Raw genomic sequence first — 21816 nt, forward strand, 5'->3', positions numbered from 1 at the left:
GGATAAAAATAAATAAAAAAGATAGTGTAGAAAAAGTCACTTGAACAGAAAACCAAAAAGAAAAACAATTAAAAGCAGGCAAATAGTCCAAGAGAACTGTGGGACAAGATGAAATGTAACAACATCTTCATCATAGGCATGCCAGAAGAAGAAGAAAATGAGCAAGTGTTAGAAAATGTATTTGAAGAAATAGTGAGAGAAAACTTCCCTAACTTGGTGAAGCAAAAAGGCATACAAGTTCAGGAAGCACAGCGAGCCCCAAGTAAGAAGAACCCAAACAGGCCCACATCAAGACACAATGATTAAATGCCAAAAATTAAAGACAAACAGAGAATCCTAAAGGCAGCAAGTGATAAGCAACAGGTTACCTACAAAGGAACCCCCATAAGCCTATCAGCTGACTTCTCAACAGAAACACTACAGGCCAGAAGGGAATGGCATAAAGTAATCAAGGTCATGGAAAACAAGGATCTGAACCCAAGACTACCCTATCAAGCAAAGCTATCATTAAAAAATAGAAGGTGAAATAAAGAGCTTTCCAAACAAATAAAAAGATAAGGGAACTTATTAGCACCAAAGCAGCATCAAGAAATGTTAAAAGAACTGCTGTAATAAGCAGAAGAAATAGCAAGAGAAACATAATCATAATGAACAAAAATGGCAATAAATAAATACATATCAATAATAATCTAAAATGTAAATGGAGTAAACATTCTGATCAGAAGACACAGTACCTGAATGGATAAGAAAGCATGACCCATATATATGTTATTTACAAAAGATCCACCTCACAACAAAAGACAAACATGGGTTGAAAGTGAAGGGATAGAAAAAAATTTTCCAAGCAAACAAAAAGAAAGAACCTGCTGGGGTAGCAATACTTATATCTGATAAAATAGATTTCAAAATGAAAGCCATAACTAGAGACAAAGAAGGCCACTGCATAATATTGAAAGGATCTATCCAACAGGAGGTTATAACCTTGGTAAACATATATGCACCTAACATAGGAACACCAAAATACATTTAAAAACTTCTGGAGGACTTCAAAAGAGAAATCAACAGTAATAAAATCGTAGCCAGGATTTCAACACCCCACTGACATCACTGGATAGATCCTCTAGACAAAAATTAACAAGTAAACAGGGACTCTAAATCATGCACTAGATCAAATGGATTTAATAGATAGAATTACACCCCAAAAATGCAGAGTTCCCATTATTCTGAAGTACACATGGGACATTCTCAAAGATAGAGCATGTGTTAAAACACAAAGTCTCTACAAGTACAAGAAGATTAAAATCATATCAAGCATCTTCTCTGATCACAATGGCATGAAACTAGAAATCAATTATAGTAAAAATATTAAACACCTGGAGGCTAAATAGCACATTATTAAACAATAAATGGGTTACAAGAAGATCAAAAAAGAATAAAAAACTACCTGGAAACAAATGAAAATGAACACACAACAACACAAAATCTATGGGACGCAATGAAAGCATTCCTGAGAGGAAAGTACCTAGCACTACAGGCCTACCTCAAGAAATAAGATACGTTTCTAATTGACTTTCTAACCCTAAAATTTAAAGAATTAGAAAGGAAACCAAATGAAAAACCCAGAGAAAATAGAAGGAAAAAAATACTAAAGGTCAGAGCATAAATAAATAACATGGAAACTAAAACAATTCAAAAGATCAATGATACAAAGAGCTGGTTCTTCGAAAAGATAAACAAGATTGATGGGCCCTAAGCCAGAATCACCAAGAAACAAAAAGAGAACGGATCCAAATAAACAAAATAAGAAAGAAAAAAGGTGAAGTAACAACTGACACCACAGAAATACAAAGGATTATTTAAAAATACTGTGAACAGTTATATGCAAAGAAATTGTACAATCTAGCTGAAATGGACAGATTTCTAGAAATATACTGTTCCTAAACTGAACTGGGGAGAGATAAAAAACTTGAACAGACCAATAACAACTACAGAAATTGAAGATGTAATCAAGACACTCCCAGAAAACAAAAGCTCGGCCCAGAGCCTTCACGTGGGAGTTTTACCAAACATTCAAAGAACATTTAACACCCATTCTCCTCAAACTAACGCAAAAATCAAAGAACAAGGAAGACTTCTAAATTCATTTTATGAGGCCAGCATAATTCTAACACAAAAATCAGATAAAGAAACTACAAAGAAAGAAAACTACAGGTCACTATCCTTGATGAACATAGATGCAAAAATCCTTAACAAAATATTAGCTAATTGGATCCAGCAATACATCAAAAAAGTATTCACCATGACCAAGTGGGCTTCATCCCAGGAATGCAGGGCTGGAACAATATTCACAAATTAATAAATGTGATATACTACATACACAAAATGAAAGATAAAAACCATATGATCATATCAATAGACACTGAAAAAGCATTGACAAAATCAAGCATCCATTTATGATAAAAACACTCAGCAATGTAGGAATACAGGGATGGTATCTTGACATAATAGAGACCATATATGAAAAACATACAGCCAGCATCATACTCTGTGGGGAAAAACTAAAAGCATTTCTCTTAAGAACAGGAACAAGACAGGGATGCCCAGTTTTACCACTCTAATTTATCTTAGTTCTAGAAGTCTTAGCCACAGCAATTACACAAGAAGAAAAAATAAAAGGGATCCAAATTGGAAAAGAGGCAGTGAAACTGTCAGTATTTACAGATGAAATGATATTGTACACAGTAAACCCTAAAGATTCCATTGAAAATCTACTAGAGCTAATAAATAAATTTGGCAAAGTAGCAGAATACAATTAATATCAAGAAATCGACAGCATTCTTATACACCAATAATAAACTCAAAGAAAGAAAAAACAAAAAACAATCTTATTTACCATTGCAGCAAAAAACTAAGATACCTAGGAATGAACTTAACCAAAGAAGTAAAGGACCTTTTCTCAGAAAACTACAGGACATTGAATAAAGAAATAGAGGAAGATATAAAAAAGTGGGAGCATATACCTTGTTCATGAATTGCAAGAATTAACATTATTAAAATGTCCATACTACCCAAAACAATGGATAGATTCAATGCAATCCACATCAGAATATCAACAACATATTTCATGGAACTACAAAAAATACTCCAAAAGTTTATATGGAACCAAAAAAGACCCCAAATAGCTACAGCCATCTTGAAAAAAAAGAACAAAGTAGGAGGGATCATAATATCGGATTTCAGGTTTTACTAAAAAGCCAATGCAATCAAACAGCCTAGTATTGGCACAAGAACAGACATATAGATCAATGCGGCAGAACAGGGAACCCAGAAACTGAACGAAGACATTATCCTCAATTAGTATTTGACAAAGTGGCAAGAGCATACCATGGAGTAAAGGCAGCCTCTTTAATAAATGGTGTTGGAAAATTGGACAGCCACATGTAAAAAAAATGAAGCTAGACCACCAACTTACACCATACACAAGTATAAACTCAAAATGGATAAAAGACTTAAATGTGACTGGCAAATCCATAAAAATCCTAAAAGAAAATGTAGGCAATATAATTTCACACATCACATGCAGCAGAATTTTTACTGATACAACACCTAAGGCAAGAGAAACAAAGGAAAATTGAACACATGGGACTACATCAAACTAAAAAGTTTCTGCACAGCAAAAGAAACAAGCATCAAAATGGAAAGGGAACCCACTATATGAGAGGCCATAATTGCCAATGATACATCAGATAAGGGGTTAATTTCCAAAAAACAGAGTGCTCAAACAACTCAACAAAAGGAAGACAAAGAACCCAATTAAGAAATGGGCACAGGACCTAAATAGACACCTCTCCAAATAAGACAATTGGCCAAGAGACATGAAAAAATGCTCGGCATCACTAATCATCAGAGAAATGAAAATTAAAATGACTAAGAGGTATCACCTCACACCTGACAGAATGGTTGCCATCAACAAATCATCAAACATGCCCTGGCCAATTTCACTCAGCGGTTAGAGTGTTGGCCTGCGGTCCAGAGAGATCCAGGTTTGGTTCCTGCTAAGGGCATGTACCTCCGTTGCAGTTTGTTCCCGGCCCTGGATGGGTCGGTCATGCAGGTGGCAACCACTCAAAGTGTCCCTTTCACGTTGATGTTTCTCTCTCCCTCTCTCTCTCTCTCCCACTCCCACTCTATCTGAACAAAAAAAATGGAAAATGTCCTCGGGTGAGGATAAAAAAAAAAAAAGAAATCATCAAACAAGTGCTGGCAAGGGTGTGGAGAAAAGGGGACTCTAGTACACTGCTGGTGGGAATACAGACTGGTACAGTCATTATGGAAAACAATATGATGTTTCCTCAAAAAATTTAAAATGAAACTGCCATTTGACCCACTGATCCCACTTCTAGGAATATATCCTAAGAGCCTAAAACACCAACCAGAAAGAATATATGTACTCCTATGTTCATAGCAGCACTATTTGTAATTGCTAAGATCTGGAAACAGTCCAAGTGTCCATCAATAGATGAATGGATAAAAAAGCTGTGGTACAGATACACAGTGGAATATTATGCAGCTGTAAGAAAAGAAGATCTCTTATCTTTTGAGATGACATGGAGGGACCTGGAGAGTATTATGCTAAGTTAAATAAGCCAATCAGAGAAAGACAAATATCACATGATATCACTTATTTGTCGAATATAATAAACAAAATAAGTTGATGAACAAAATAGACCCAGAGACATAGTAGTAGGGTACAGACTGACACACCTCAGAATTGGGGTACAAGGGGCAGGAAAGAGATAAACCAAAGAACTTATGTGAATGTCTGCATAACCAATGAACATAGACAACATTGCTGGCAGTGGGTGTTAGATCAGGAGGAGGGTGTCAATGGGGGTAAAAATAGAAACATCTGTAACAAAAATAAATTAATAAAAAATGAATTCTATCATGGCCAGTGTGACTCAGTGGTTAGTGTTGGCCAACGCACTGAAGGGTCACTAGCTTGATTCCCAGTGAAGAGCATGTATCTGGGTTTCAGGTTTAACCCTGGCCCCATCTGGGGTGTGTATGGGAGGCAACTGGTTAATGTGACTCTCTGTCTATCACAACTCTCTCTCTCTCTCCCCCACTCTCTCTTCCTCTTCCTCACTCCCACTCTTTCTAAAAAAAAAAAAAAAAAAAAAAATCTATGGAGAAAATAGATTAATAACAAAAAACTTCTGATCAACCATGCTAGAGAAAACACAAAATGATCTTCCTATCTTTCTGTACAAAAAATATATTATAAAATTATTTTCTAATAGTCAGTGGGGTTCACAGATATAACTACAGAAGCATATATGTAGTTGAGTACAATAATTCCAAAAAAATAATTCTACAGACCATGTGGAAATTAATAAATTCTAAACTAATGTCATTTTAGAGTTTCTGTAATCTTTGTTAAAAGTACCTAAAGAGTAAAGAAAGATAAAGACAGAGACAAAGATAGACAAGGAAAGATGGAAACAGATAGAGACAGAGAGAAAAACAGAGAAAGGATGCATGATTGGAATAGATTTAAAGTTAATAATCTAAGTCCCAGTTTTCTTACAAGCTGTGTGACCTACAATGAGTCTTTTGACCTCTTTGAGTCTAAATTTCAACAATTTCAAAACCAGATAATCATCTCACATACAACATGTCTTTCAAATATGACCATTATCACTCTTTGGTGCAGCCTATATAAAACATTAAATAAAACAATATTTTCCCCATTTTGTTAGCTCAAATGAACTGTACACAAGGCCACCCATGTCTAAAAGAATGGCTTAGACAGACTTTTGGCTGGTACACTGCCCCACCCAACAAAACTCCGATGTCCATTCGTAAAGATGAGGTGAGAATTGATATTAGGTCAGGAGTTAGCAGCCTCTGTCTCATATACAAACTGAGGGACATAAAAGAGTAAAAATAGCCCTGGCAAGTTTTGCTCAGTGGTTAGAGCACTGAGGTCCAGAGAGACCCGGATTCGGTTCCTGTTAAGGGCATGTACCTCAGTTGCAGTTTGTCCCCAGCCCTAGTTGGGTTGTGCGGGTGGTGACCACTTGATGTGTCCCTTTCATGTCGATGTCTCTCCCTCTCTCTCTCTCTCTCCCACTCCCACTCTATTTTAACAAAAAATGGAAAAATGTCCTTGGGTAAGGATAAAAGAAAAAAAAGAGTAAAAATATATTTATGAAGCTCATGCTTCTCACTTCATTAAACTTTATGCAACCAATTTATATGTATGTAGAAAATATAGTGGAAAAAATAAAATGTGTCCGGGAACATGGATATCCGAAACATCTATCAATTATTGTATGATCTTGGATAAGTCACCTAACTCCTGACCTATGGTTTTCTTATCTGTAAGATGTGAGTGAGACCATCATCCATACCAATTTTACAAAGTTGTCATTTAATAAAATCACATATGAGAAAGTGATTTATAGTTAAGTTTGATGGACGTGTTAAAGGATGACCTGGGCATTCAGTATAACAAGATATTGCTCTTGGTTAAAATTGCCAGGAAGAGCAAATGGTTGTGCATTTGAGCTTAGAAATGACTGCACTGAGGAAAGTCCTGTTATACAGAGGTTAAGAGCAGTTTTAGGGGTCTCTGAAACCTGAGCTACAATTTCAACCTTGACAGTTATTAGCTATGTAATCTTGAGCAAGCTACATAATCTCTCTAACTTGCCATCTCTTCATTTATAATATTATATAAAACAGAGACTATCACATATTGTTGTTTAAATTAACTGAAATAAAAGAGATAAACATTTTTCATAAAGACTGCCATATTGTAGTTGCTCAGAAAATGAGAGCTGCTGTGATGATGATGATGATGATGATGATGATGGTGATGATGGAAGGCACATACGTGTAAATTCAGGCAGATGAAAAAATATTTCATCCTCTGTCACCCAAAGAAATAAAAGTTTTATTTTTTTAATTTTTAAATCTTTATTGTTGAATGTATTACAGATGTTACTCATTTTTTCCTCATTGACCCCCTCCTCCTCACTCCCTCCCCCCTCCCGCCTTTTCCCAAACTATTGTCTCTGTCCACTGGTTATGCATATAAGTTCTTTGGTTTATTTCTTCCCACCACCTCAACACCTTTCCCTTTGAAGTTTGTCAGTCTAGCAATGAATTTGTACTTCTTAATCCCTTCACCTTTTTCATTCATTCCCCCAACCCCCTCCCATCCGGCAACCAACAAAATGTTCTCTGTATCTATGAGAATGTTTCTGTTCTGCCTGTTCACTTCGTTTGTAGATTCCATTGTCCATAGATATGTATTCATTGCCATTTTGTTTGTTCGTATATTTTATCTTTTTCTTCAAAAAGACCCTTCATCATTTCATACAATAATGGTTTGGTGGTGATGAACTCCTTTAACTTTTTCTTGTCTGGGAAACTCTTTATATGGCCACCAATTCTAAATGACAGCTTTGCAGGAAAGAGTAATCTTGGTTGTAGGTTCTTGCTTTTCATCACTCTGACTATTTCTTGTCACTCCCTTCTGGCCTGCAAAGTTTCTTTTGAGAAATCAGCTGACAACCTTATGGGAACTCCCTCGTAGGTAACTAACTGCTTTTCTCTTGCTGCTTTTAAGATTCTCTCTTTGTCTTGAAACTTTTGCATTTTGATGATGATGTGTCTTGGTGTGGGCCTCTTGGGGTTCATCTTGTTTGGGACTCTCTGTGCTTCCTGGACTTGTATGTCTGTTTCCTCAGAAACACCAAGACACATCATCATCAAAATGCAAAAGTTTCAAGACAAAGAGAGAATCTTTTTTCTGCCATTATTGTTTCAAACAGGTTTTCAATTTCTTGTTCTCTCTTCTTCTGGCACCCCCAAGATGCAAATGTTGGCACTCTTGAAGTTGTCCCAGAGGCTCCTTACACTATCCTCATTTTTTTTGGATTCTTTTTATCTTTTTGCTGTTCTGATTGGGCATTTTTTGCTTCCTTATATTCCAAATCAATGGTTTGCTTCTTGGATTTACATAATCTACTATTGAATCTGTGTAAACTATTTTTTATTTCAGTTAATGTCTCCTTCATTTCTGACTGTGCATCCATCATTTCCGATTGGTCCTTTTTTATGCTCTTGACGCCCTCACTAAGTTCATTGAGCATCCTTTAAGCAGTATTTTGAACTCAGCATCTGTTAGGTTGCTTATCTCCATTTCGCTTAGTTCTTTTCTTGGGGTTTTGTTTTGTTCTTTCATTTGCGACCTGTTTCTTTGTCTCCCCATTTTGGCTGCTTCTCTGTGTTTGTTTCTGTGTATTACTTAATGAGAGGTATGGGGCTATCTGAGACTAGATGCTGCTTGTTTGAAAGAATTTAGGAAAAACCTGAAGCAGGATCCAAGACAGGCCAATCCTATGGTTAAGCAACTGGCAACCGCTTGGGTGGGCCTTAAAGTTGGGTGGGGCTGGGCCTCAGGGAATCACCAAGGTGGGGCTACCATTGTGAGCCAGGTTGCTGGAGTCCCAGATATGGTGACTCTCTGCCGCCCCAGGGAAGGGCTCATGAAGGAACAAAGGCCTCTGACAGCACATTTGTCCAGGAGAAAGCCCCCTCTCCAGCCCTCACTCCAATGCCAAAAAGCTCAGTTCTTCCCTGTATGTCTCTGGTGCCCCTTGAGCTGCCTCCCCTCCAAGCTTAGAGAGAGTGATTCCAATAAGTCCATGCGTGGGCCCTTTAAGGAGCTGCCTGGGGCTCCAGTCACATCAGCTTCCCTGAGCCTCAGTTCCCACTGGTTTTTTCAGCCAGAAGTTATGGGGACTTCTCCTCCTGGAACTGGAACCCTGAGTGGGGTGTCTGGTGTGGGACAGGGACCCCTCAGTCCTCAGGGAGGACCTTCCCAGCTGAGGTATCCTTCTGATTTTTATCCACCACACGTGGGTGTGGGACCAGCCCGTCCACCTCCGCCCCTCCTACCAGTCTCAATGTGGCTGCTGCTTTAATTCCGTAGTTGTAGGCCTTCCATTCAGCTTGATCTCAGGCAGTTTTGAATGATGGCTGTTCTGTAGTTTAGTTGTAACTTTGATGTGGTTGTGGCAGGATGTGATACCACATTTACCTATGCCGCCATCTTGACCGAAAGTCCAAGAAATAAAAATTTTAAAGGGCTAATATTAATGTTTAGCACCATGGACAAAAGTAGATATGATTTGAATTTACCCAATGAAAAATCTTGGTAATTCTAATCCATACAAGAAAGGACATATCAGATAACTTGTTAAAATGTCTATTTACTATTAGCATCTTCATTATTAGTTATAAAATAACATGTATACCTTTGCTTCTGCTCTAGAATCTCTTCCATATGTGAGATGATAGATGATAGATAGATAGATAGATAGATAGATAGATAGATAGATAGATAGATGATAGATAGATGGTGAGATAGATAGGTAGGTAGGTAGGTAGGTAGATAGATAGATAGATAGATAGATAGATAGATAGATAGATAGAATATTTATTCCACAAATAATTTTACGGTAACTTCCATGAAATCAACCAGGCACTGTACTCGAGATACATGATTCAGCAAGAAGACAGACACTCTTTCTGCTCCCACAGAGTCTATAGTCTAACTGGAAAGACACAAAATTAAACAACTAATCATAATCAAATGATAAGCATCAGAATAGAAGTTCATGGTACTATGGGGACATATAGCAGGGGTTTTGTTTTATATAGGGACAAAATGATCTCCATAAAGTAATAAAGTTTATACATACTCTTGAAGTTAGGTAAGACAGGAATATTTTTCTGGCAGAGAAAATAACATATGTGCAGGTGTCTTACGTAGGAAGCATGGTTTGCTGGAATAAGAGAAAGGAATGTGGAGAGGTAAAGAAGAGAAGGGGTATAGATCTTCTCAAGAATGTTAAAAAGTTTTCTTTTTTTTTTCCTAAAGAAAATAAAAACCAATCAAGTATATTGATCAGATCTACGATTATACTCACTGAGACTAGGAGATCCTCCACTTTGTTTTCACTTGTCTGTATCATCTAGGGTCTCAATTAAATTTATTTTTTCCCTCAAGTCTTTCTTTATTCCCTGAGGTAACATGACTCTCTTTCCATGAAACTTTTTCAATCCTTTAGCCTTTTATACTTTACTACTAAATATTTGAATTATTAATGTTTATATTATACTTTGATCTCAAATATAGGCAATTAATAACAAAAGATAAACTTTATTATTTTTATGTTTTCTGCAGTTCTAAAAACTGTTCCTGGACTGTGATATAAGCACAGTTCATTAGTAAATGAATGGATAAATGATAGCTTTACCACTAGAAGAAGATGTCTCTGTTTCAAAGCTATAAATGGTGTCTGTTTCAAAGCTAAAAATGGCACTCTAATTTATGGTTTTCCTTTCTCAAAACCTTGCATTTGAGTTTCTGTATTGTGAAATATCACAAAATGCTTGGATTTGTGTCTATTTTTAGAGTATTTATGAGTTGATAAGATAAAGAAAGAATAATCTTCTGAGTTTGGATTATTGTGAGAAGCAGTTGAGAAATTGAAGCACTTTTAAAATACTAAATTTTATATAATATGAAAAACTGGCATACATATAAACAGTATTTTAATTTAACATCATTTCTCACACTTAATATTAGCTATCTGGTAAGGGTGCCTATAAATAGATTTATGCAATAAGTCTGTTCCAGAGAAATCACATGTACATCTTTCTGTAGTTATTAATTGTATAACTTATAATGAGCCTTAGTATAATAAGAACATGGTACTTTGAGTTAGTAGAATTTATTTGAATAATGAACCTATGAATTACTTCTTACTTATGTGATGTTGGGCAAGTTATTAAGCAATCTGGGATTCAATTATCCCATAATGAGGATGGTAAACCCACTACTTCATAATGTATTAAGAACTAAGTGATTTGAGTATTAACAGTGTTTTTCTAAATAGCATTCTTTGAAAATGTTAAGTTTATTATTTCCATTGACCTATTGAAAGTCATAATATAAAAAAACTATATTACATATTCTATATCAAAAGTGGAAAATATCTCCCCTGAATCTGTCTATTGTATAAAAAAGTCTTCATAACCTGGCTTTGCTTATTGAAAAGTGCTGCAGGCACACCTGGGATGGCTTTTAAGGTTGGCATGGGCAAAGCACGAGATACACGGTGAGCTGAAATTTGTCTTCACAAGAAAGATAGAAAGTTTAGCTTCTCCAGGGACAGCAAATAAATACGTCTCATAGTATATTTTACTCTAACCATAAAATGTCCATCAGGATTATTATATTCTAGTTGAAGCTCTATTGCATATTCCAATTTGTGCTTATACTCTGATGTTAGAGACCCAGAATAAGCAAATTAGCTGTGATATACTTGTTTATTCTATAGATACAAAAATATATAATACAAATGCCCAAGTGTCAAAATAAAGGTCTGCATGAAGTATAATAAGAGTATGAAGGAAAACCTTTAAAATATAATAAAACATTTGCTATGTCTTAAAGAATAAATAAGAATTTTCTAAGCAAATGGGCAAAGTTGTAGATTTAAAAACAAAACAAAACAATTCTAGGCCAAACAACCTGTGGAATCAAATTTCAACATATTTGAGGAAATAAAAATTTTTTCTTGCTATTTCTTTCTTTAATAGCAGCGGTAAGTTACTAGGTGATGATTGTGGCATGGATATGGTTCTCTGTCACCCTCCTTTTATTTAGGGTCCAGTCTTTAAATCCTCCCATCATTCTTAAAAGGGAGAATGACTCAGTATGGCATAATTGATGCTCACACATCTGCTTTGCTTTAAAAACAAGCTAATTACTGCAACACTTATTAATTAACTATATTATACTTTCCATGTGCAACAGTATATCAAGTGGGACACTTTCCTATCATGTTAATTTGGGCTGGTACCTCAAATCTAAAAGCAAAGGATGATGAGTACTTAAAATTCTAAAGAGAGATAGCAGACCATCTAATAGGTGGTCCAAAAAATAGACTTAGCCAACGTTGGACCACCTAGAAAGCATAAGCAATCAGGGATATTTGGCACCTGGGGAGAGGGTGCTGGTGAGTAAGCATTTATTCAGCAAGAGCATTTCAAGATGTTTATATATTTCTCTCTCCTACAAACAATCCCCACCCCCATTCAAATAAACTGGGTTTCGGAAATGTCAATATGTGTCCTCTGAGGTTTGGAGCAGGGGGCATTGAGCTTGATACCTGACTTATACCAGCACCCCCACACATACTCAACCACACACACACCCACACACACATACACAAATGTTTTAAAAGAAAGAAGCTATTTAGAGCAGCTTGGCATGCCAGAGAAAAGATGAGGTCACATTAAGAACATCTTGGACAATCCTGCAAATACTTTTAGGGAACTGCAGCCTCTCTGAAGCTCTACAATGGGCCTTCCGGTCCATTTACTCTAAATAGAAACATCTCAAATAAGTTGTAAGAATATTTTGTAAAGAATTATCTTATTAGACCAACTGAGAAGTCATTGCAAGAACTCCGATGATGGGAGAGTGAAAAATGGCGGCGGAGTGAATGGAAGCTACACAGACCATCTCCCAGGACCAAACTGGATCTACAACAAAAATAAAGACAAATCATCAGAAAGAGGCAACCGAAAGGCACCTTGGAGGACCACATAACCAGGGACACTGACTCAATCCTGGTAGGATTGCGAGGATGCAAGATGAGGCCAGGAGCCCACGGTCCACAGTGGACTGGGCTGGGACCAGGGCACTCGGCTGGAAGCTGCGCCCTTGGCTGGGGGATGTGACCTCGGCTGGAAGCTGCTGCTGCCGCCTCGGCTGTGTCCGGAGACCGCGGCTGGGTCCTGTGGCCTTGGCTGGGTGCTACGCCCTCGGCTGGTGCTGCAGCCTCAACCGCCCTTGGCTGGGAACAGCGCCCTCAGGTCAAAAGTCCCAGGCAGCTCCATGAAGCAGATTCCGGACAGAGGCTAAATTGGCAGCAGCTACTCACCTTGGGCTCCGGCAGAGGAAAGGCAGACTGGACTGGAACTGTGTGGGGACATTCGGGATTTGGAGGGTGCTCAGAGCTTTTGCTGAGTGCAGCCATGCAGGACTATGGTCATCGTATTTCTTCCCAGGGCCCTGGGGAGAGGCGGTGGCCCCTCTCTCTGAGATTCAACCACACCCGTGGCCACTTAAATGCTAATTGAGGCCCATTAACAACCAGCATCTGCCCCACCCTCGGGAAATCCACTTACAATGAGCACCTGAGGGAGTTTTTCAAGAAACTCAGAAACCAAGATTCTTCAGGTGACCTCTACTAACAGCCACTAGGCAAAAAAAAGCTAGAGGATAACTACCATTCCCTGGGCTAGCAACTCTAACCAGAAAAGTTAAGACTGGACAGTGGTGTTTAAAGTGGGTCCTCCCTGCCTCATCCAAACCCAGGAGAAGGAGCCACAAACAGCAGAACACCAACACCCACAGGGAAAGTTTGAGGGACTCCAAAGCCCACTGTGATAGCCAAAATGGTGAAAAACAAAAACAAAAGCCAAATGAAAGAACAAGAGACCTCTACCAAAGATGAGATAAATCAGGTGCAGTTAAGCAAGTTAACAGAACTAGAATTCAGAGCCATGATCTTGAAGAAACTCAACGGCATGTGTAAGGACATAGAGATGCTGAAAATAAGCCAATTAGAAATTAAAAACCACCAAGAAGAGATAAAAAATGACATATCAGAAATAAAAAACACATGGGAAGGTCTAAAAAGCAGAGTAGAGGAAGCTGAGAACTGGATCAGTGAATTAGAAGACAGGGTAGAAAAAATCAACTAATGAGAAACGAAAAGGAAAAAACGATTAAAAAACAGGAAGACAGATTAAGAGAACGGTGGGACAACTGGAAACGTAATATTATTTGCATTATAGGAGTCCCCGAAGAAGAACAAAATGAGCAAGGGTTAGAGAATATATTTAAAGAAATAGAACTTTCCTAATTTGGTGAAGGAAGAAGACATTCAACTTCAAGAATCACAGAGAGCCCCAAGTAAGAAGAACCCAAACAGGCCCACACCAAGACACATAGTAATCAAACTGCCAAAAATTAAAGACAAAGAGAGAAAATGAAAAGCAGCAAGAGATAAGCAACAGGTTACCTACAAAGGAAACCCCATAAGGCTCTCAGCTGACTTCTCACAAGAAACACTACAGGCCAGAAGGAAATGGCATGAATTAATCAAGGTCATGAAAAACGAGGATCTGAATCGAAGACTACTCTACCCAGCAAGGCTATCATTCAAAATAGAAGGTCAAATATAAAGCTTCTCAGACAAAAAAAAAAAAAAAAAGGTTAAGAGAATACATTAGCACCAAACCAGCACTGCAAGAAATGTTAAAAGGACTGCCGTAATTAGCAGGAGAAATGGGAAGAAAAATAGACTCACACTAAACAAAAATAGCAATAAATAAGTACATATCAATAATCACCTTAAGTGTAAATGGATTAAATGCTCCCATAAAAAGACACAGAGTAACTGATTGGATAAAAAAGCATGACTCATCTATATGTTGTTTACAAGAGACCCACCTCACAACAAAAAACTCACATAGATTGAAAGTGAAGGGAAGGAAAATAATTTTCCAAGCAAAGGGAAAGGAAAAAAAAAAGCTGGGGTAGCAATACTCATATCTGATAAAATAGATTTCAAAAAGACGGCCATAACTAGAGACAAAGAAGGCCACTACATAATATTGAAAGGATTTATCCAACAGGAAGATATAATCTTGATAAACATATATGCACCCAATATAGGGGCACCAAAATGTTAAAAATCTTCCGGAGAAACTGATAGCAATACAATCATAGCAGGGGACTTCAACACCCCGCTGACATCACTGGATAGATTCTCTAGACAAAAAGTTAGCAAGGAAACAGAGACTCCAAATGAAGCACTAGACCAAATGGATTTAATAGATATCTACAGAGAATTACACCCCAAAACTACAAAATTCACATTCTTCTCAAGTGCACATGGGACAGTCTCAAAGATAGACCACATGTTAGGGCACAAACTAAGTCTGTACAAGTTCAAGAAGACTGAAATCATACCAAGCATCTTCTCAGATCACAATGGCATAAAACTAGAAATCAATTGCAAGAAGAACATACAAAGACATTTGAACACATGGAAGCTGAATAACATGTTATTAAACAATGAATGGGTCACCGAGGAGATCAAGGAACAAATCAGAAACTTCATGGAAACCAATGAAAATGAACACACAACAACACAAAATCTATGGGATGCAGCAAACGCAGTTCTGAAAGGAAATTCATACCACCACAGGCCTACCTCAAGAAACAAAAAAAAAATCTCTAATAGACTATCTAACGTCACAACTTAAAGAACTAGAGAGCAAACAAAAAGAAAACCCCAGAGTAAGTAGAAGGAAAGAAATAGTAAAGATCTGAGCAGAAATAAACAACATAGAGACCAAAAAAAAAAAACAATTCAAAGGATCAATGAAACAAAGAGCTGCTTTTTTCGATAAGATAAACAAGATTGATGGACCCTTAGCTAGACACACAAAGAAACAAAGAGAGAGAACCCAAATACACAAAATCAGAAATGAAAGAGAAGTAACAATTGATACCACAGAAATACAAAAGATCGTTAACAACTACTAGGAACAATTATATGGCAACAAATTCAACAATCTAAGCGAAATGGACAAATTTCTAGAAACACATAGTCTCCCAACACTGGACCAGGAAGAGATAGAAAACTTGAACAGAACAATAACGAAAGAAGAAATTGAAGTTGTAATCAAGACTCTCCCAGCAAACAAAAGCCCAGGCCCGGATGGCTTCACAGGGGAGTTTTACCGAACATTCAAAGAAGAACTAACACCCATTCTCCTCAAACTATTTCAAAAAATTCAAGAAGAAGGAAGACTTCCAAACTCGTTTTATTAAGCCAGCATAATTCTAATTCCAAAACCAGAAAAAGACACTACAAAAAAGAAAACTACAGGCCAATGTCTCTGATGAACATAGATGCCAAAATCCTAAACAAAATACTAGCAAATCACATCCAGCAATACATCAAAAAAATTATTCACCATGACCAACAGAAATTCATCCCAGGGATGCAAGGCTAGTACAATATTCGCAAATCAATAAACATGATACACCACATAAATAAAATGAAGAATAAAAACCACATGATCATATCAATTGATGCCGAAAAAGCCTTCGACAAAATCCAGCATCCATTTCTGATAAAAACACTCAGCAATGTGGGAATAGAGGGATCATATCTTGACATAATAAAGGCCATATATGAAAGACCTATAGCTAACATCATACTCAATGGGCAAAAACTAAAAGGATTTCCCTTAAGAACAGGAACAAGGCATTTTCGCCACTCTTAATTAATATAGTACTGGAAGTCTTAGCCATAGCAATCAGATATGAAGAAAAAATAAAAGGGATCCAAATTGGAAAGAGGAAGTGAAACTGTCATTATTTGCAGATGACATGATACTATACGTAGAAAATCCCAAACACTCCATCAAAAATTTACTAGACTTAATAAATGAATTTGGCAAAGTAGCAGGATACAAAATTAACGTCAAGAAATTGATGGCATTCTTGTACACCAATGATGAACTCACAGAAAGAGAAACTAAGAAAACAATCCCATTTCCCATTGCGGCAAAAAAATTAAGATGCTTAGGAATAAACTTAACCAAAAAAATAAAGGACTGTTCGTAGAAACTACAGGTCATTGAAAAAAGAAATAGAGGAAGATATAAAAAAGTGGAAGCACATGCCCTGTTCATTGATTGAAAGAATTAACATCATTAAAATGTCCATATTACCCAAAGCAATCTATAGATTCAATGCAATCCCCATCAAAATACCAACAGCATACTTCACAGAATTAGAACAAGTACTTCAAAAGTTCATATGGAACCAAAAAAGACCTCGAATAGCCACAGCAATCTTGAAAAGGAAGAACAAAGTTGGAGGGATCACATTACCAGATTTCAGGTTATACTACAAATGTAATCAAAACAGCCTGGTACTGTCACAAGAACAGGCATATAGACTAGTGGAACAGAACAGAGAACCCCAAAGTGTACCAAAGACAATATGCTCAATTAATATTTGACAAAGGTGGCAAGAGCATACAGTGGAGTAAGGACAGCCTCTTTAATAAATGGTGTTGGGAAAATTGGACAGCTACATGCAGAAAAATGAAACTAGACCATCAACTTCCACCCTACACAAGAATAAACTCAAAATGGATAAATGACTTAAATGTGACTCATGAATCCATAAAAATCCTAGAAGAAACTGTAGGCAACAAAATTTCAGACATCATATGCAGCAGAATTTTCACTGATACATTACCTAAGGCAATACAAACAAAGGAGAAAATGAATACATGGGACTACATCAAACTCAAAAGCTTCTGCACAGCGAAAGATACAATCATCAAAACGGAAACGCTACCCACTGTATGGGAGAGCATCTTTGCCAATGATATATCAGATAAGGGGTTAATTTCCAATATATAGAGAGTGCTCATACAACTCCACAAAAGGAAGACAAAGGAACCAATTAAAGAATTTGTCAGAGGAACTAAATAGACACCTCTCCAAACAGGACATACAACTGGCTAAGAGACATATGAAGAAATGCTCATCATCAGAGAGATGCAAATCAAAACAACAATGAGGTGTCACCTCACACCTGTCAGAATGCTGCCGTCAACAAATCATCAAACAACAAGTGTTGGCGAGGGTGTGGAGACAAGGAGACTCTAGTACACTGCTGGTGGGAATGCAGACCGGTGCAGCCACTATGGAAAACAATATGGTGTTACCTCAAAAAATTAAAAATTGAACTTCCATTTGACCCGGTGATCCCACTTCTAGGAATATACCCTAAGAAGCCTGAAACACCAATCAGAAAGAAGATATGTACCCCCATGTTTGTAGCAGCACTATTTACAATAGCTAAGATCTGGAAACAGCCCATGTGTCCATCAGTAGACGAATGGATAAGAAAGCTTTGGCACATATATACAATGGAGTACTACAAAGCTGTAAGAAAGAAAGATCTCTTATCCTTTGAGACGACATGGAGGGACCTGGAAAGTGTCATCCTAAGTGAAACAAGCCAAACTGAGAAAGACAAGTATCATATGATCTCACTTATTTGTGGAATATAATGAACATAACAGTCTGAGGAATGGGGTAGTCCCAGAGATATGGAAGTGGGGTACAGACTGATAATCCCCAGAAGTGTGGCTAGTGGGGGAGAGATAAACCACAGAACTTATATGCATGTATGCATGAACAGTGGACATGGACAACAAACTGGGGACAGGGCAGGGAGGGAGGAGGAGGAGGGACTCAGTCGGGGAGGAAAAGGAGAAACATCTGTAAGAAAAATTAATTAATAAGAACATCTTGTACTCTAAGAATTTCTGGAGGTTCAAGGACCAAAAAAAATGCAGGCACTGGGGAGAATACCCAGACATGAGTTAACTTGAGGGACCTCTGCTCAAAACAAAAGGTAGGCTCAGAGGGATAAGGCACCTCCAAGGAAGTTGTCTGAGGTAAGCAGTAGTGGCTGAGGGAGTTCCAAAGCAACCAGCCATGAAAATTCAGAGAATATCAGATGGGAGATCCCCAGAACCAAGATCCTCTGAGAAAGATAAAAAAGAGCCCAAGAGAAAAATGGCCAGTATTTTCATCTGCCACATCAGAAAGGCAGCAATACAAGGTAAAATTATGCTCACAAGAAAAACTTTTCTTTCTCTCTCAGTCTTCCCTTCCTCGGGCTTCACCCTTAGGAATAGAAGCCCTGTGGTGAACAAAGGAAGCAGGAGGAGGAAAACAGCCATGAGGGCCGACTGAGCAAGTCCACCAGAATCTCTTCCTGACCACAGCTGTCACAAGCTGGGTTAACCCCAAGCTGGGCACAGGAAAAGGCTCAGAATTAAATGAGAAATAAATTTTTTACATTTAAATGGACTGGACTATTTACTACCTGAAAATAAGACTACATATTAACAACAACAAAAAAATAGAATTCCACAAAACAATGTATCCTGAAGTATTAAGGGGCATAGAGTCATGATGTGTATACAACTTACTCTTAAATGAACCATCACAAAAAGTATATTTATGTATTGAGAGACAGCTATTAAACAAATGTGGTAAAATGCTAATAATTGATGAAACTATGTGAAAAGTGTGTAGAAATAGTGCAACTTTCCTATAACTTTTACTTTTAAAAAATTGAAAGTTTTATTATAAAGAGAAAAAAAACAATCAGAAAACTTGTGGTTATCTGCTTAAGATTTTATTCATGGGAAATGAAGAAGTCAACAGAACAATTCTAAAGGAACAATGGAAAGAAATAAAAGTGACTTTCTGCTCATGCCCTACTGAGTCCATAGTGTTCGAAATATCACTTACACATAAGGTATCTCATGCCATTGTCCTGAAATTTTATGAGTTAAGCATTATCATTCTGATTTCATGGATGATGAAACTAAATTTTGCATAGATAAGGTAAATTATTGATAATCACTACATCTGTGAGTGAATTTAATCACAGATGTGCCTAACTCCAAACCTGGCACTTAACATCTAAGCTATCTTGCCTTTTCATTATATACATTATAAACTTAAGTTCCCAATGCCACTAAACAGAACTGTCTGTGATATTCCTTAATATTTTACTTATAACCAACATTTCAGAAAACAGTATGATAGAAATATGGGAAGAAAGGACTAGGAATAGCTAAGAAGTGATTTAAACCTATGTTATAATTGAGCTAATAGTATCTTCACAAACTTCTGTTCATTCTTTAAGATATCAAGTGTATTGATTTAACAAGTACTTATTGAGTTCTGCTATGTGCTGGGCACTGTGGCCATAAAAACACAAAAATAATCATGGTTTCCACTCACACTGGATTACAGCTACAGTAAACACTACAAACTGCCAACAGCTGCCGAATCTATGTTTTATAATGTAAATGTGCACACACAAAGGCAGGGCAGTACTGACATGGTAGTCAGAGAAAGCTTCCTAGAGGAAGTAATTTGCAAACTGTGACCTGAAGGATGAGTGGAGAAGGCAAAGCAAAGAGGATGTAGAAGTGTTTTCCGGGCAGAGGAAAGAGCACATGTGAAGGCCTGGATGTGGCAGAGGATATGACAGGTTCAAGGAACTGAAAGGAGTTGAAAAGTGCGGAGGCACGAAGGGGGAGAGGGAGGGGAGAGAGGCCTTGGCCTGAAAGGAGAGACCTTATGGGCCACGTTAAAAAGATTTGGACTTTATTTTAAAAGAAGTGTGAAGAAAAGGAGGCTGCAGAAAAAAAACTCACGAGTTTACACAAATTCCTGAAATCAGATAAACAATTCAACTTCTGAAAAACCTTTCCCTCTGAACTTAATCCAAACCACAGCTCGATCTAAAAAATGGGGGAAATGAGAGGAATGAAATGAAGCAAATTTAATTACCAGTTTTATAAAAGCTCTTCTCTTTCTCTAGTCTGCACCTTGTCTGGCACATGCTCCAGGTTCAGTTCCATTGAAAGAACCATACAGATTAACCACACACCAAAAAAAAAAAAAATCTGGTCGTTGAAATTTCTAAAATTATTGGGATTAAAATTGCCATGCTACAGAACTGCGCACGCATGTGTGTGTGTATTTGCTTATTTTGCTCTGTTTTGTGTAAAACAAAAAAATTGTTGAACAAAGACATGTCCGTGATTCTCTGCCTTATCATGAGTCTAAAGCTATAACTGTTAGTTCCTTATTATTCCTAAATGGCTTCCCTTCATTTCCTTTGGCAGGGAAGCACTAAAGGAAAATAAATAGACTAAGGCATTGTATTTATTAATAAATAATAATAAAAACTGTCATTTATCAAGCTTCTACTCAGTAAAAGGCACAATATTTGGTGCTTTGTATGTATTATTTCACTAAATTCTCTCAAAATCTTATGGCACAGGTGATATTGTCATTGTACAGCTGAGGAATTAAGACTCAGAAAGATTTACCTAGAGGTCTTCCTGACTCCACAAGCATTGTATGTTCTTAGTTACTCTAGCGTAGCTGGAAATAACCTTTGGTTTCTTCAGTTTTACTTGGGTTTAGTCTTGGAAAAGCTGTACCAGAATAAAATAAGGTACTCTTCTTTAAGGCATGGACTGTGTAAACTTTAGAGATGTGTAAACTCAAGACAAATATGCAAAACTACAGCTTTATTTTTTATTCATATTCTTAATCTTTAGAAAGGAGAACATAAAAATTTTCTTTCACTCCACAAATCTATTTTTCATTAAAAACAGACATTCCCTCAAGTAATATTAAACATTGGGCAGGCAACCAAAATATATTGCCAAATTCCTTTCTTAATTTGGTTGTGTGAAGCTATTTCTAATTTTCTCTGACAGCAAGTTTTCCAGGCTGACAATTGCTCACCAAAATTGCATTATAATACATTCTCCAACCTCAAGAGCTTTCGCAATAGCAAAATTTTATGTTTCAGAGCTACATCGCATAAAAGATTTCATCTTAAGGTGAGATACATGCAAAAAACTTACTAAGTCGAACACATTGCAAACACTCACAACATTGCATTTCTAGTGATAATTACCAAATGTTTAGGTTCTGCTTAGGTCTTATCTCAGTGTACATACTGGTCTCAGAACACATAACCTTTTGTAAGACACATGTCAATTTGTAAGTAAACAG

Source organism: Molossus molossus, unplaced genomic scaffold (assembly GCF_014108415.1).
Source record: "Molossus molossus isolate mMolMol1 unplaced genomic scaffold, mMolMol1.p scaffold_m16_p_4, whole genome shotgun sequence".
NCBI classification, from domain to species: domain Eukaryota; kingdom Metazoa; phylum Chordata; class Mammalia; order Chiroptera; family Molossidae; genus Molossus; species Molossus molossus.